The 14,469-nt window shown below is 42.3% G+C and overlaps 2 long non-coding RNA genes and 3 other non-coding genes across 5 annotated transcripts; 3 read left to right on the top strand and 2 right to left on the bottom strand.

Annotated features, from left to right (window-relative positions):
• Nucleotides 1-29: 29 nt before the first annotated feature.
• On the top strand, nt 30-1,618 carry LOC128787865 (uncharacterized). The gene is made up of 3 exons (XR_008430881.1): nt 30-114; nt 829-975; nt 1,543-1,618. It is a non-coding gene; the product is annotated as an uncharacterized LOC128787865 (long non-coding RNA).
• A 4,938-nt stretch (nt 1,619-6,556) lies between these two features.
• TRNAW-CCA (transfer RNA tryptophan (anticodon CCA)) lies at nt 6,557-6,628 on the bottom strand. The gene has a single exon. It is a non-coding gene; the product is annotated as a tRNA-Trp (tRNA).
• Nucleotides 6,629-6,649: 21 nt separating this feature from the next.
• Nucleotides 6,650-13,282, top strand: LOC128787864 (uncharacterized). Its single transcript, XR_008430880.1, has 3 exons — nt 6,650-7,049; nt 12,153-12,275; nt 13,026-13,282. It is a non-coding gene; the product is annotated as an uncharacterized LOC128787864 (long non-coding RNA).
• Nucleotides 7,080-7,151, top strand: TRNAD-GUC (transfer RNA aspartic acid (anticodon GUC)). The gene has a single exon. It is a non-coding gene; the product is annotated as a tRNA-Asp (tRNA).
• On the bottom strand, nt 7,252-7,323 carry TRNAD-GUC (transfer RNA aspartic acid (anticodon GUC)). The gene has a single exon. It is a non-coding gene; the product is annotated as a tRNA-Asp (tRNA).
• Nucleotides 13,283-14,469: the final 1,187 nt, after the last annotated feature.

The following is a 14,469-nucleotide window of genomic DNA, read 5'->3' as shown; positions in this document are numbered from 1 at the left end:
ATTCGGCTCGGGCGGGAGAGGCGCGCGGGGCGGCGCTCGCGGGCGCCGGGGAGGGCGGGGGCGCCGCCAGCCTCCCGCGGGTCCCGGTGCCCCCGGGGCCCTTTCGGCTGACAGGTGTGTCCCCGCCGCCGGGAGCGCCCCTCCCTGTCGCGAGCAGCGCGGGAGGCGGTTAACGCGATCCCAGTTACCTGCCGTGATCCCGGTGTCCTGCCGCGACACCTGCTGCCCCCTCTGTCCCGCAGGCACCTGCGGCCCTGGCGGAGCGCGCCGCGGGCGGCCGTGCCTCCCGCGCTCGGCACCGCGGGCCGGGCGGGCACGGGAGCTCTCTCTCCCTCGGGACAGCCGCCCTCGCCCAACCCTTTGGCTAGCGGGCTCCAGAAGAAATCCAGACGGGAGATCGATAGCTAATCTGTTAGTGTGACTGCCGCCGTTGCGGTGGCTTAAACGCAAACCCTGAACTCGCATCTATAGTGCCGCAGAGTTTGAAAGGCGCACAGTCGTTTTATTTATTTGTGAAGTCGACTTCTAAAATGCCACAAGTGTGTCCCTGCTGGGGAAGTTCGATTGAGTTCAACACTGCAGTCTTACAGTCTTTAAACAAGGGGGTTAAATCCTTCTGTGTTTACACGCTGCTTGCTGGGAACACGCACGGCTTCTGTTTTAAGATGGGAAGGGTTTAGTGTTTAGATTTGCTACATGTCCTATGCGTTTGAGAACTGCCTTACAGTATACCGGAGATAAGAATTTAAATGTGGCTGTTTTAATTTTTCCATCAGTCATGGATCTGAAACGGGATTGGTGTTGCACCTACTCCCCTTTGTGTTCCAGAAAGAGTTCTAAGTTGCTGCTGGGAAAAGGGATTTCCACTACTGTCGTGTGCTGCATCATGAAGCTGTCGTGGTGCTTGATGTTCCTGTTTACCTTACCATAGCCTCAGTGTCAGCTAGATGAAGACGATGAGGATTATTTTTTGTGGTAGGTAATTTCGAGACAGAGCAAGGACCCACCCAAAGGAAGCTTGATGCTTCCCACTGAAGAATTGGTGTGGTGTAATTAAGAGGAGGGAGAAGCTTAGCTTGGGGCATTTAATTTACCTCGTTGTGCCAGTAGTTCTGGGAGGTGGCAGTCATCTGAAGTTCTTTATAATTTGGATCTGAAAGTGCTTGGTTCTTGGTGTACGTACTTAACCTGTTCAGTTTGTTTGGCAACGAGGCTGAACAGTGGGTAGAAACATCTTCCTCCATTAATACCACACATGTACACAGTAAAAAGTAATGAATCAATGTGGATTGACTAATATCACTTACTTTTAAGCTTGAATAGAGTGAATTAGATGGTTCTTCAGCTATTTTACCCAAAATTTTACCAGGTATATGGGTATTGCATGACAGGTGTTTTGGAAATGCTTAAAGGAATTTTAATTCCTGTTCGAATTTGCTAGTACTAATTGAAAGAATAGATAGTATTTTTCACCTTGAAAAGCTTTTAGGTGGCTTGGGAAATAGTCTTTCCTCTACATTTAAGAATTTGCTTCTTTTCCAGATATGGAACGAGTTGCACAGCATACTTTAGAGAGATTCTTCAGCTATCATACTAATGTAAAAAATAACAACTTTAACTCCTATCAGGTCTGAAATGTTTTAAAGCAGCATAAGGGGGAACTGGGTCTAGGAAATTTTAGCCAAAGTTAATAGTGAAAATACAGTCTAAAAAGTTGGTGCAGTCACCATCTAACATCCCCATAGACAATAATGGTAGGATAGCCCTGAAGCTTATTTTTTGACAGTACTTCTTAGTGCAGGCACAATTTACAACTCACTGTACTGTTCAGATTCTGCAATACAGCTGGTGCTGGCTTTTCTTGTGAGTGACAGTTCAGGAATGGAAGGAAGTACAACTGCTGAGCTTGAAGCCTAAGTACATTGATGGCAGGCCTGGTTTTAATGCATTAAGTGTAGCATAAAAAAACCCTACAGGAATACAGTGTGAAGTAGTAAATCCCTACAGTTACACTCACAGTTCAGCTTTGGCCATAACAAATGGATGGGCTGATTTATCTTGGTTCTGTGTTTTTCTGCTTTTGCTGTCAGATGAAACTGGCATAGAAGCATAAAGATAGCAGGAACTTATCATATGTTTTGTCTGTTGTTCAAACTCCGGTACAGTTGTTGTGGAGCCACTTGACATTGTGGCTCTCATTAACATTGCTTAAAGTTCATATTTACAGTCCATTTAAATTTTGAAAGTAATTTCCCCCAACTATAAAGAAAAAAAAATGTATTTATTGTGAATTACTTTCTCTATTATGTTGTTATCCTGATATAACTGCCTTGCACTGACATGGAACTCTTTTACTGGTTACCTCTAGTTGCTTCCAAAGCAGCCAAACCTAAAGAAGCACGATATAATACTTCAGTGTCACTCTTCTTTGGAGCAATAGACTTCTCTGGGAAGCCAAGCAGTCCTTGGCACAAAACTGTCCTTTATTGGTTCTACATTTGTTACTGTCGCACTTTAGGATCAACAGGCATCTTCCAGGCAAGGTAAAGACAGGGAAAGTATAAGGAACCACCTAAATAAGTACATGATGATTGACACTGGAACTTGCAGGTGTCACCACAATTAGACCTTAATACAGCAGAGGATCTGCACCTTTGTTGTTTATTCTGTTTGAAGGAAAAGGGAAATCACCTTTTGTAGCACGAGGCAGCAGTCAGAGGGATGAAGGGAAATGAGTTCACTATGAATGAACTCAAAAGATCTTTCTTATGTTGTTACAGTGGGGGGGGGAAAACCCACAAATATGAAGTCTCTGGTCCATATGCCTATGCAGTAATTTGCTGTGTAAAGGCTGGAGCATGGAACTGTTGTTTTACCATGCCTTCTGTGAAGCTTTCCAGTACTTGAATGTTTATCCCTAACTGCAAGTTCTGGTTTTCAAAGACCAGAATACCTGCCTCTACCTGAGAAACAGGTAGTTACAGTTTCTTACTTGTCAGTATAAAAGCTGACAAAAGCAAAGTTTAGGGAAAAAAAGTGAAAATGTTGTGAGACTGGCCATTTCCGGTAGTTAAAAAACTGCTGTAAGCTTGCCTAAAAATGTGAAATATGCTGAAAGGAGAAGCCAAAAATCCTTCCTTTGTAGGACCCTCCCAAATGTCTGGAATTTCTTAGCTTTCCTGAGCGTGAGAAAGAGATTTTTCAAGCATACATTCATCTTTGACATGAAAATACTGAATGCCTTTTAAAATTGTCTCAGATTTCTGGCTCGAGTTTCCCTAAGTTTGTGATTTCTCTAATGCCACCTATAAAAATGAGACAAATACCTTATGTTGCAGTATGCTGAAAAAAAAAAAAAATTCTATATATGTGCATTCAAAAAAGTCACCTAAATTAAGTGGAGGGTCTGGAAAATGGCCTATAATGAAGTATAGATGCATAATTTGCATTCATATGTAACATTTGTCTCACAATAGATAACATAAAGACTATAAATTCATAGCAAAGTCATTTAAGCACGTGTTACAGACATGCTCTTGTCTTAGACTGAGCTGATAAGGAAATGTAAAAGCTGTAAGAAGTATTAATTCAGTCTTGGTAAGTTTCACTATGAAAATTATATTCCCTTTGAGAAATGCAATAGAAACTGGAAAGCTTTACAAGAAATAAAATAAGCAGTTGACTGATCATTATAGCACAGCATAACTATACTTTCTAGAAACAATTATTTATTTTCCACAATCTTGATTAATTTAGAAAAATTAGGTGGCTTTTTAATAACTCTAGTTTTTTTCATTAGAAATGCCTGTTTTTAAGTAGAAAGGGAAAAGTGATAAGAAAGCAAGCATGCCTTACATAATGGAGCATATTGCTTTTAGAGCAGTTCCAGAGCTGGCAGCCACTGGGGATGCTGCTCTGCCAGTGTCACCTGAGACAGTGAACAGACAGGTGAATAAAGGGATGCCCAGCACTGTATGGCTGTCCCCAGGCAAGGAAAGAAATTTGTACAACTGCTTTAAAACGTCTTACTGCTGATCTTATGATAGTCAAAGGCCTATACCAACAAGGACTGAAAACAGAAGTGTCAGCTCCTGCTAAAGTATGCTGGCAGAAATGAAATGGACAGTTTTCAGGGTGGTTTCCTACAATGAATCATTTCCAAACCAGAATTATTTGGATATTTATTTCTGTGAAACACAGACAGAAGCTATATTTACCATATATAACTTCAGCTCCACTGTTTTTTGAAGCTAAAGTGGATTTAAGTTTTTGTAGTTTTTTTTTTGTTTATCTAGTAACAATTCCATAAGAAAAAACATCTGTGTTAACAGAACAGTCAGGTTACAAAATGCAGTACTTAAAAGTCAGGAAGAGACAAAAAGAACAGAAGCACATGGGCTATTGAAATGCTGGTGAAAGACAAATACCCACTAGCATACTTGGATGCCTCAGAATTAATAGAGTCAACCTGACAAAACATCTGTAAGGTCAAAGAGAACTATTATCCCCACTTCACCAATAGGAAATTGAGTGGGAGAGTTTGTACGTAGCTAAGGCACATTTAATTCTTTCATTTAGTTCTGAAACATCACTAGATGATTTTGATTTAGGGACAGTGACCTCTCCCCCTAAAGAACAGCTGACAAAATCTTAAACTGAACCACTAGTATTTGTGGGTGCTGCTGAAGGGGATGATCCTGCTCTCTATGCTGTCCCAGGCCATGCACTCCTGGTGCTTTTCCTGTGTTGGATCTGGTAGTTGTGCCACCAGATTCACATGCTGAGCTGGCAGCTGCTGCAATGCCATTGCAAGTTGTGATCCAAGTGGAAGGAGGGAAATGCACAGACAGCGATGGGCAGGGCAGACCGAGATGGAGTGGTTTGTGACAACCTGCACATGTCAGGTATAGTACTGCAAACCACACTCTGAAAACTTTGACTCCTATAAGCAGATATTACCCTTACTGCAAGCCAGAGATATTGTCTGGCAACAATCTGGAATGTTTAGAGCGGGGCACCTGCTTTGGCAGAGGTACAGGAATGCAAACAGATTGCTACTGCTTCTTACATCCAGCTCTCTGGTGGGTGATGAGGCTGAGAGATAAGATGCTGTGTGGGACCAGGGAAACATCTAACAGATTATGCATCTCATACAAAATGCGTCCATCTAACAGATTGTGCATTAAAAAAAAAAAAAGGACTAACCACATTAAATGGAATTCTGTCAGCATAGCATGTGAGGCAGTTTTCCTTGTCTATTCAGATCTGGTAAAATCTGAGTCAGCTGAAATGCTGTGACCAATTCTGAGCGCTTAAAAATGCAGCTTGTTTGGAAAGGCTCCAGAGGCAAGCGATAAAATAATCAGAGGCCCAGCAAACATAGTCTGTTATGCTGGAACATCTATAGAGAGGCATAACAAATTCCAAATATGTAAGAAGTACCTATAAAAAGGAAGGGAGAAAATGATCTCCTGTGCAATGACATGAGGGCTAGATTTAAGTCAAGGCAAAAGAGATATCAGGGTTAAACTACATATGCTAATTTTGTAATTATAAGAATAGCAAAGTACTGCAAAAAATCACTTAAGGAGGATCCAGAATTTCTGTATTTAAAAGGTTTTAAGAGTATATAGAACAAACAATAGCATGTAAAAGCCAATGTATTTGGTTTAATAACCCCTGCATAATTTGTTGAGTCTGCTGAATCTTATTTCTAAGACTTCTGTACTCATTTTCTTCTATGGTTTACAACACTAATAATTATTACAAAGTGAGAATTGTATCTCTGGCATTCTTTCACAATTCAGGCCCTTGACAAACTATTGTTTTCCTTCCATTTAAATTTCATCAAGTGTCAAACTTTCCAGTCCATCTAAATTGCTAAAGTATTATTTCTAAGACTTGCTATCTCATGTCTAAATCAAAGCTAAGTCCTCTCTGTGCCTTTCTGCCATGGGTACCTGTTAACCTCAGCATGTGGAAATAGCTACTCTGAGAAAACTCTTCTGTTCAGCCTAACTCCATCACCCTCGAGGGTTCCCCCCACCGGCACCCTGGTCCCCTCTCTCTCCCTGTCAGGGTTTCGTTCTTCTGCGGGGTTCTCAAGACAAACATCTCTCTGAACTCTTGGCTCCACCAGACCATTTGCTGCCTTTACTTTTACTCCTCGTTATGTGAATTTCTGTACTGAAAACATGGTATCTGCCATTTTTGGGACCTCTGCCCCCTTTAAAGTTACTCTTTCTATACAACTTCCTGAAGTTTTCTCATCATTTCCACACTGGAGGCTGCGTTAATAAAGTAAGCCTTTTGTGTTTAAGTGTGTAATCAGATAGTCCTATACACACAAAGACCATAAACAAAGATGCCCATTTTATCCAATGGGATCTTGCCTTGACTCCCATTGAGCCCTCTGTGTCGTGCTGCCCTCTCAGCCTCAAGCAAAAGAGGAGACCCTAAGCTGTAGGGGAAAACAAAAAAACCAACCAATAATAACATTCCTCGGTTTCCTGCGCGAGGAAGGCGGTAAAACGCGAATGAGAAAGGAAAAGGTAAGTGACCCCGACGTGATTCGAACACGCAGCCTTCTGATCTGGAGTCAGACGCGCTACCGTTGCGCCACGAGGTCCTGGTGGGAAGCCCCACGCAGAGCATTACAACTGGGCCGCCGCGCGCCGCCGGCAGTGCAGCCGCTTTGCCCGGAGGGGCAGGGTGGGGGGCGGTTTGGGCCGGCGCGGCCCAGGACCCTGCCCGTCCGCCGCCGCACCCCTGCTCCGGCCCCTCTGCTTCGCCACTGTTCCGTCACCGCCTTCCCGCGCAAGCACGTTGACTCTCCCCACCCACACCCCCGCTAGTGGACCGCAGCAGCAAGGGCCTTCCGCCCCCGCTCCCTGGTGGTGCCGAGCTCGCCTCCCGCGCTGTAGCCGCCCTTCGCAGGCCCGTGGGTCCGTGTTCCCGATGCCGGAGGTCGCCCCTGCTGTCCCTCTGCCCGCAACAGAACATCCGTGATCGGCCTGTGGCAACGTGGTTGTGCGGATTTGCGCATAAAGGTAGTCCCGCGAATATCCCTGTAAGGCATTTCCTCGTTAGTATAGTGGTGAGTATCCCCGCCTGTCACGCGGGAGACCGGGGTTCGATTCCCCGACGGGGAGGCCAATATGTGAATTTTTCCTGCCGGCGAGCGGCGCCTTTTGCCGCCGGCGTCAACGGTTTGTGCGGGCCGGGGCAAATTAAAAAAAAACTCTTGCAGCTCTCCCCGTCGGGGAATCGAACCCCGGTCTCCCGCGTGACAGGCGGGGATACTCACCACTATACTAACGAGGAGCTGTGGGTATCATGGCCCTCCGCGGGGGCCCCTCCCGCTCCGCCCGCGGCGCGTGCGCGGGTGGGTGTGGGGGGGGGAGCGCGACAGGGACAGGGACCGGGACAGGGACCGGGACAGGCTCCACAGAGACAGAGACAGCTCCGCAGCACTCGCACCGGAGCTACGGGCACGGATCCCTGGAAATTGCCGCGGGAGGGAACTGCCCGGCGGGAGGCGGGGGGAGCGGAGCAGCACCGCCAGCTCGGGTGTCCGCGTTTGTAGTTCTGCATGTCGTTCACGCAGAGTTTCTTTTTACGGGAACCTGAGAAGTGCTGGTGTCAGCAGTGCTTGAGGTTAAGGAACCGGAGCACCTGCTCCTTACCTACCTAAAAAAGGAACGAGGAAAATGGAAACCAGCTGCTTTGAGATTTGAGAGCAAAAGGCAGAAGGACATGGGCTGACCATCTGGCTTGATGCTGACCCGGTCAGCAGAAACATGGTTGTAAATTTGTATCACAGTGACATTAGACAAGAAACTATATTTAATTTGCTGACTTCTGAGATGAAGAATGAACACCACATAATAAACAAGCGATTGGAGCAAATGGTGCTCCCTTTTAATGGCCTCCACTGCTGCTAGTATTTGCATAAATGAACCCCAGCTTAGCTTTTTCAGATAGTCATAGCTAAAGAGCAAACAGCTTCCTTTATGTGGACTTCTAAATATAAGTGACCTGTAAACAATGCATTTCTGAGAATTGGCCTACTCATTTAAACATTTGAATGTGTTTCTCAGTGGATGCAACAGATATAAATTTTGTCCTGAAAACTGTAAAATAACAACCACAGTCTCATAACAATTTCAAGACTTTAGATGTAGTGTAATGAGCCATACCGTAGGGCTGTGATCTGGTGATAGACTTTAAAGCTCCCAGAGCAGGATCAAAACCAGTGTTTCCAGGCTGGTCTGCACTTGCTGTGCGTGTTCAAATTTTATTCAAAAGATGTTAATTGTTTGCTTGAAGCTGGGAGACTTTCTGGTGGATCAAACATTGCCTGTTTGCATTTTATAGGATCACACACACTTAGTTTAGATCTTTTTGCCTGCAATTTCTCAGTTCCTTCTGTTCATTAACCCTTGTGGTCAGGGAGCTGAGCTTCAGACATCTTTATGTACCCCAAACAAGAATTACCCAAAAATACTTAAGAAGGGGAGCAAGAAGGGACATGGAGGTGTGAGTCTGCACAGCAAAAGGGCTGTTTTGAAGGGGATGGACTATTATGAGGCTGCAATGATTTGCAGTTACAGAGCAGATACAATCCTTGTTAATTTGTCACAGAGACATGCAAATGAGAGCAGAACAGGTACTGGGAACTACTATCAATGCTCCAAGATCTGTGGAAGCTCCATCTCCTCCTCAGGATCTACATGCAGCTATTTCATATGTCCAGTTCTAACAATCTTATTGCACAGTTTCCTCATCATTGCATCAGCTCTGTGTTTAGCTTGTCCCTGGTGGCTGCTAAAACATGACTGGTGAAAGTCACCTGTAAGAGGCCCATTACAGCCATAGGCAGGAGCAGGGCTGGCATCTAGCACATCTCTGTACCTGGATGCCAGTTGCCACCCCTTCAGCTTGCTTAGCTGAAGCTCGTCTTGCAAAATGTCCAGATGAGTTTTGAGTCTCATCATGGATGGGGAATTCCGTGACCTCTTTGCCACACCAGGTTGTCCACCCTCACTGGTAAGAATTTCCACATACCCCCCTCCTTGGAATTTGCCATGTTGTAACTTGATCATTTTGCTGTGCACCTCCAAGAAGTGTCTGCCTCCATCTTCTTTATTCCCTCCCAACGGGGAGCTGAAGACATAAGTCAGATCATCCTGTAACCTCCTTTTCTCAGGCTGACCAGCCTTTCTCAGTGTCTCCCTGTTTGTTACGTGCTCCAGCTCTCTATTCGTTTGGTGACTCTTCACTAGACTCATTGTAGTTTGTTGGTATCTTTCTTGTTTCACAACGCCCTGGGCTGTGCACAGCTCTCCATAGGCAGCCTCACAAGTGCCAGAAGGGGATGGGGGCAGTAATCACTTCCCTTGATCTAGCTAGACTGTTACTGATATTTCCCAGTGTATCACTCATTTTCATTGCTATAAGAGCAATCGCTCACTCAAGCCTGCCCTTGGTGTTCACTGGGACCTTTTCTGTAAAGCTGCTTTTACCCAGTCAGCTCCTGGCTGCTTGGGTTATAATATCCAAGGTGCAGGACTTTATGTTTGCCTTAATTGAATTGGAAGAAATTCACACTGGCCTATGTCCCCAGCCTTTCAGAGTCCTACTAAAGACAGCCCTGGCCTTGAGGGAATCAGCTGCTTCCCTCAATTTGATGTCATCCACCCAAGTCACCTGCTGATACCTATTTGCCTTGGCAAGTCACATACATTGTTATTGGCATGTTGAGGTGCATCACTGATCAGTGATGGAGCCTCCTGTAGCTGCAGAAATTAATTCTTCTAAATCAGTGAAAAAACACAAATCCTAGATGAGGAGGGAAGCCCTTTACTGGGTGTGGTCTTTAGGATGCCACAATCCTGAACAGCTGCTGCAACTTGAATATATTTGATTCTGATTAATCTTCATAGCTATTTTGTATGCTCTCCTTCCTGCCCATTCACACATATCCAACACTCCATCTGCTCTTTGTGTTTTATTTTCCTTTTAATTTGTGTCTGTACCCTCACTCTGTGATGTTCACAGCGCAAGATTTAATGAGCTTTTCAGTAAGAACATATGAGTTATCAAATGGCATCTTAACTCACAGGTCTTCTTTCTGTATAGTTTTTGCCTTATACAATTTCTGTCCAGTGTAATGGGTTTGTAGCAAGGTCTGTATGGCTCAGTGATCTCCTTCTGTGCTAATGTATTTTGGTTTACCTAAATGAAGTTTAAGAAGTTGTTAGAAAAATCCATTTACATCTCTCAAGGGAAGGAGTGATCAGGCATCCCGTGTGAAATTAACAGCTGAAAAGCTGAAACAATTCTGGGTAAAGAGGACTGTGACACTGTACATCAGTGCCTGGGGGATTAGTGGGAGGAGGGATTTAAGGGGCTTTCCCCTATTAGCCTAGCATAGGTTATTCAGTACTAAACGCAGCACACAGCTGGGCAGCTTTCCCTCCGAGTTGTCATGTGAGCTGTCTAATAAATGGAGCCTTTTAAAAACTTGTTGGAGAAATCTCAGGGCTTGAATATTTATGTCCTAAGAATTTTGAAATTAAATAGACAAGAAATGGCCATGCTGAATTGCATTTTCTGTTTAGGTAAAAAGTTGAACAGTTGAATCTGTTCCATTTTTATTCCTATAGCATGGTTTTACATCCAGTGGATGCTTTCAATAAGAATAAACTCCTTCTCAGAGGGGATCTGCATTCTCATCACTTGTCCTCAGAAGGGATTGCCAGACAAATGTACTAAAGAAAGACCATAACATTGGAAAATGAAAGCTGGAAAAAGCAGAGGCTGGCTGGTTTTAATGAATAATTTCAACTTTGCAATAGCAAAAACTGAGAGAGGTTCTGCTTAGAAATAGAAGGTAATTGAAGACTTGGTAATTAAAAGGAAGAGGATTTAAGTTTGTATGCAGAATAAACCTCTCTTTGTTTATGAGATATATTGTTTCAGAGTAATCTCAAAAGAGGGTTTGTGCAGCAAAATCTTTAGACACATATCAGGACACTCCAAAATCCAAATAGATTGTGTACTAATCTAAGTATTCCATTGTAATGTAGGTCTGGATACCACAGAATGTCTACCAAATGACTACAAGTATCCTAACTTTCTAGCTGTGATGAAAGACTGCAGTAGACTCAAGAATTTCACTATTGGTCTGACGTGGTTTAAAATACGGCATTTCTTAGAATTTTGAAATTGTCAATAATTAGCCTCAAAATAGACGTGTCACATAATGCCTATGAAGGAAAATTCTTGGGACAAACGTCGAAAAAATCACATATTCTAATATACAGTTATAATATAAAAATCAGGACTGACTCTCACATCATATTCATTCTAGAAGTAAGCAACTGTCATTCAATTTTTTTTAAAAAAGGAATCATAAATGTCATAATGGATAATAATAAAGCTAAATTAAATGTAGGGACAGGAAAAATATGGAATTGTCAAACTCATAGAAAGTAACACAGGAAGAAGCATCATAGATTGAAGTTAGGCAACACAACAAAGACATCATGAGATAAAGGCACATGCAAAGAAATTAGTTATGCTGTGAAGAGCATGGGGAGACTTTTAAATGTATTGGTTTTACAAAACTATAAATGAGTCTATATGCAATGAATTTAACTTGGAAATCATCACACTTTCATGCATTCCAATAAAGACCTCATGGACAAGTGCAGGCCAACTTACTACAATGGGGAAACAGGACAATGAAACCAAAGATGAGTGTGGGGAGGAGTTGCTGTTAAGACCAAGACCTTGGTGCTTGAATAAGGTATGAAATAAAAAATATACAGAAGACCCTGCAGAAGACAGGAAAAAAACCCAAACATTCTGCCACTTCAGAATGTACTAATGTTGCTGATCTTAAATAGTGCTTGCTGTTCTCTAACTTTGAAAGATTGCAATGGTGTAGCACTGAAAAATCAGAGGGTGAAGGAAAATCAGGGTGCAAAGGCAAGAAGGAATAGAAATTGGTTTTTATCCAGTAGTTAACACAAGGTAAACTGAGCTCATCTTGAAAACACTGTCAGAATGTGTAGTGAAAGTATAAAGGGAAATTTCTGTATGTTTTGCTGCTTTTGTAAAGTTTTTGAGAACTTCTTGCATGACAGAAACCTATGCATCACTGGAAAATATACTGATGGACACACAAGAATTGGAGTTTCGAAAACACTGGGGCTGAGAGAGAAAGCAGGATTGTGAGTGGATACCAGAACATCACAGTGCATCATCAGGTACATTTTGTCTGTGGGAACATTGAACACAAAGTAGAAAGCATAACAAATGACAGTTTGGAATCTTCTACATGGTATGTGAGTTAATGGAGCTTATATAAAGAGTGTAATTTCTGTTAGCAATCTTGCTTGAAGAGTTTTACTAGAGAAAACCTTTGGAATTTGATGAATGTTTTGGGAAAAATAAAAAAGAAAAATGTTAAAAAACCCAAAGATGCTAATAACAGTCTCAGCAAAAGGCAAAGCTGACAACTTACTTATTTGAACAACCAAACTAGGTCAAAGCTGCTAGCACTCTAGCAATTTGTTGTAGTGCAGGCTTCACTGTGCATTCCTGGTCCTCCAGTCTCCACCTTCATTGTATTGTGTGCAGGGAACAGAAGAACATCTCCCTTTCTAGACAAAACTGTGGCTTCATAGGGTGGTAATAGTTTCCTTCCTTCCCCTTTCTTAGGATACAAGAACCACATTGTCATGGAAACCACATTCTTCTTTTCCTTACTTAGGGGTATACTCCAATAATTGCAGTAATCCATATGCACAGGAAAACCTTGAGAAATCCCAAGTGGTCCTCATAACCAGTAAAATGCAGCAAGGCATGATTCTCATTTCAGAAGTTGATTTTTATCTTTACCACATATTGTGCTATTACTCCTACTTCTGACTTCTCCACTCAGAAGGTTTTTTCCTTCTTTTTCACTATTCTTCTTCTCCCCTCCCTCTTTGTTTTCTTTGACTCTGTCTCCTTAGGAAAAACCAGGGTGCCCTATGTCTTATCTAAGTCATGGAAGTGCAGAAGAGTGACCTGAAAGCTTGAAGAAACTGCTGGTCCTGTTCAGCCTGTCAGTGCTGGGATTGGCTTCTTTGGCTACTGACACAATTTTTGTTGGGTGAATGAGCAGTAGAAGGGAAGTGGATAAGTTTTTGGATTTAGCAGATGGAAAAAGGAAGATTGTAACAGCACAGAAGATTATATAAAATAAAATATTAAAAAGCCATTAGAGAAATTAATTGCCATTTCTGAAGTTATTAATGGCAGGGAAAACCAAATATGCACGTTCACCATGCATGGCTCCGGATGTGATTGTTGGTTAACTATCTTGCTCAATTGTAAAAAGCCTGATACTTAAAAAAAGGGTGCAGAAATCGATCACAGCACACCTTGAATTTGAAACAAGAGATGAATATTTAAAAATCAGTTGAATAGCCAAAACAAAAAATGAGGAACTATTGAGAATTATGTGCTTAGAGCACAGCTACTTGAAATCAGATCTTAACTCTACTGTGTATTTGCAATATGTTGCCTGACAATTACCAAAATACTCTAGAAAAATCTAGAGGGGGGGGGGGGAAAATCTAGAAAATATTCTAGAAAAAAAATCAAAGAAAAATTGTTTAAAGAACAGATATCAGATACATTGCTAGGTAGAGTCACAGGACATTTTACAGCTTTGTCCCAGCTGATGTGGGGGAGATGGTGATCTGCAACCACTGGTTTGGAGATGCCCATTTTAAGAGATGAGAAAAAGGATGAGGAATTGGTGTGGGGAAAAATATGGAGGGAGACATTGTCAAGGTGATAACAAATGATCAAAATAAGGGGTTCTAAAGTGCAGTGTTATGCAAAATAATGCACTTCCCAGGGGAAAAAAAAATAAACATGGTTGTTAAAATAAAATTTTTAATTTATGTTATTGATCTCCATTATGTGTTATTTTACATGTGAAGAATTTTGCTTCAAAAGGCACAAACACGATGCTTCTGAAGATCAGTCTTTATGTCTTTCAGTCTGCTGTTTTGCAGGGTAATGATCTTTTCCTAAGTGTTTTTTGATTTTTTTTTTTTATTTAATTATTTAGCTTTTCAAGTTTTCAATCGCACTGGCTCCCTCTGGTGGAATTCTGAAGTGCTCTACTTTACAAGCCAGTAAATTTACTGACTCACACTTAGTTTGATAGATGATATGTGAGGTTACTGTTTTATATAATTGTTCCATTAAAATAGGGGAAAAAAGAGACTGATATCTCATAAGTGCAATTCAGCTTACTCAAAATGAGCTCATAGAATGAAATGTTATCAATCCTGGTCAAAACGGCAGGAGGAAAAATCTTTCATTTCCCCTCCATCACATTCTTAACTGAAATCATGGATAGTATTTCGCTAGTATGTGTTTGGAAAGGAAAGGAGTTACAAA

Source organism: Vidua chalybeata, chromosome 5, assembly GCF_026979565.1.
Source record: "Vidua chalybeata isolate OUT-0048 chromosome 5, bVidCha1 merged haplotype, whole genome shotgun sequence".
NCBI classification, from domain to species: Eukaryota; Metazoa; Chordata; class Aves; order Passeriformes; family Viduidae; genus Vidua; species Vidua chalybeata.
Note: the sequence above shows the minus strand (reverse complement) of the source record. Positions and strands in the feature narration are given on the sequence as shown.